Source organism: Myxine glutinosa, unplaced genomic scaffold (genome assembly GCF_964187855.1).
Source record: "Myxine glutinosa unplaced genomic scaffold, kmMyxGlut1.1 SCAFFOLD_1657, whole genome shotgun sequence".
NCBI lineage: Eukaryota > Metazoa > Chordata > Myxini > Myxiniformes > Myxinidae > Myxine > Myxine glutinosa.
Genome location: NW_027617752.1, coordinates 1 through 3,160, shown reverse-complemented (window position 1 = coordinate 3,160; position 3,160 = coordinate 1).

The window sequence follows — 3,160 nt, the reverse complement described above, 5'->3', positions numbered from 1 at the left end:
AAACGCACGCAAAGCTTTAGTGACGATTCCCCCAACACTTTCATACGTGCTTCCGCCAGCTCCTACGCGGACCAATCAGCGAACAGCAGAGCACGTGGCACGCTTGACCAATCGCCGATGCTGATGGTAACTTAGGTGGTTTGTTGGAGTATTCACATTTCCTATTGGCAAGTTGTTGGCGCTTTGTGCTAATCGAGCTTTGGATCACCTGAGGTAACTTTACAATTTACCCCTTTTTCTCGTACACCGCTGGGTTTTTTTAAAGTCCTTTCTTCATACTTTGAAGCTTAATTTTTATTCTTTTTTTGTTGTCTATCTCTTCGTCCTTCCTACCACTTGTAATTCTTCTTTTCTTTCACTTTACACTTCCTCTTTCCCTCGTTGTCTTTAAATTTTTATTTGACACTTCGTTTCGATCATTTTGATTTATTTATATGTTCTTCGATGACTTCCTGCACTTTAAAAAATCCTTTCGTTTTTTTTTTTCGCTTTTTCCATTGAATTCCCTCCCTCTGCTATCAACACGATAGATTCGTACACCCACACCCCAACCCCCTGCACGAACTTGTCATCAATATGATCGACTCACACCCAACTGCCCTCCTCCGCCCGCATAATCTCACCTACCTGTCTGCCTGCTCCCTTCACAGTCACAATCTTCTTACCCACCACCTCCCCCACCACCTCGCCCCCTCCCCCACCACCTCGCCCCCTCCCCCACCACCTCGCCCCCCTCCCCCACCACCTCGCCCCCCTCCCCCACCACCTCGCCCCCCTCCCCCCACCACCTCGCCCCCTTTCCCCCACCACCTCGCCCCCCCTCCCCCACCACCGCCCCCACCACCTCCCCCACCACCTCGCCCCCCTCCCCCACCACCTCGCCCCCCCTCCCCCACCACCTCGCCCCCCTCCCCCACCACCTCGCCCCCCCTCCCCCACCACCTCGCCCCCCTCCCCACACCCCGCCCCCCCTCCCCACACCCCACCTCCCCACCACATGATGATGATGATGACAATTTCGTCTGTTCCCTTTTACCACATAATCTTATCTGCCTGTCCCCCCCACCACATAGTCTCCTCTGTCTCCCTCCTCCCCCCCCCCCCCCATCACATAGTCTCGTCTGTCCCCCTCCTCCCCCCATCACATAGTCTCGTCTGTCCCCCTCCTCCCCCCCCCCCCCAATCACATAGTCTCGTCTGTCCCCCTCCTCCCCCCATCACATAGTCTCGTCTGTCCCCCTCCTCCCCCCATCACATAGTCTCGTCTGTCCCCCTCCTCCCCCCAATCACATAGTCTCGTCTGTCCCCCTCCTCCCCCCATCACATAGTCTCGTCTGTCCCCCTCCTCCCCCCATCACATAGTGTTGTCTGTCCCCCTCCTCCCCCCCCCCCCCCCCCAATCACATAGTCTCGTCTGTCCCCCTCCTCCCCCCATCACATAGTCTCGTCTGTCCCCCTCCTCCCCCATCACATAGTCTCGTCTGTCCCCCTCCTCCCCCATCACATAGTCTCGTCTGTCCCCCTCCTCCCCCCATCACATAGTCTCGTCCGTCCCCCTCCTCCCCCATCACATAGTCTCATCTGTCCCCCTCCTCCCCCATCACATAGTCTCGTCTGTCCCCCTCCTCCCCCATCACATAGTCTCGTCTGTCCCCCTCCTCCCCCATCACATAGTCTCGTCTGTCCCCCTCCTCCCCCATCACATAGTCTCGTCTGTCCCCCTCCTCCCCCCATCACATAGTCTCATCTGTCCCCCTCCTCCCCCATCACATAGTCTCGTCTGTCCCCCTCCTCCCCCATCACATAGTCTCGTCTGTCCCCCTCCTCCCCCATCACATAGTCTCGTCTGTCCCCCTCCTCCCCCATCACATAGTCTCGTCTGTCCCCCTCCTCCCCCCATCACATAGTCTCATCTGTCCCCCTCCTCCCCCATCACATAGTCTCGTCTGTCCCCCTCCTCCCCCCATCACATAGTCTCGTCCGTCCCCCTCCTCCCCCATCACATAGTCTCGTCTGTCCCCCTCCTCCCCCATCACATAGTCTCGTCTGTCCCCCTCCTCCCCCATCACATAGTCTCGTCTGTCCCCCTCCTCCCCCATCACATAGTCTGGTCTGTCCCCCTCCTCCCCCATCACATAGTCTCATCTGTCCCCCTCCTCCCCCCATCACATAGTCTCGTCTGTCCCCCTCCTCCCCCATCACATAGTCTCGTCTGTCCCCCTACTCCCCCATCACATAGTCTCGTCTGTCCCCCTCCTCCCCCCATCACATAGTCTCGTCTGTCCCCCTCCTCCCCCCATCACATAGTCTCGTCTGTCCCCCTCCTCCCCCATCACATAGTCTCGTCTGTCCCCCTCCTCCCCCCATCACATAGTCTCGTCTGTCCCCCTACTCCCCCCATCACATAGTCTCGTCTGTCCCCCTCCTCCCCCATCACATAGTCTCGTCTGTCCCCCTCCTCCCCTCCCCCATCACATAGTCTCGTCTGTCCCCCTCCTCCCCTCCCCCATCACATAGTCTCGTCTGTCCCCCTCCTCCCCTCCCCCATCACATAGTCTTGTCTGTCCCCCTCCTCCCCCCATCACATAGTCTTGTCTGTCCCCCTCCTCCCCCATCACATAGTCTCGTCTGTCCCCCTCCTCCCCCATCACATAGTCTCGTCTGTCCCCCTCCTCCCCCATCACATAGTCTCGTCTGTCCCCCTCCTCCCCCCATCACATAGTCTCGTCTGTCCCCCTCGTCCCCCCATCACATAGTCTCGGCTGCCCCCCGCCTCCTCCCTCACTCACAACATAATATTGTCTGGCTCCTCTACTCATAATAGTCATGCGGGTCATGGGGCCCGCAAGGCTAACCCCCGCTCTGGCGGGGAAAATGGCCTTAAAACGATCATTATTTCATTCATTCATTCATTTTCCTCTACTCATAATATCATGTCATCTGACCTCCTCCCCACCCACTCAACATAATGCCGTCTGATCCCTCTCCCTCCCTCCTCCCCTCCTCCCTCCTCCTCTCCTTTCCATCCCCCATCCCTTGGTGTAGTGATTCATAAAGAAAGGCCAGAAAGCATATCTGGATGTTTAATGAGTACATTGAACCCGCACATCACTTTTGTAAGTTAACATTTCAATAAGTTCAAGTGAGAGTTGTTTTTATT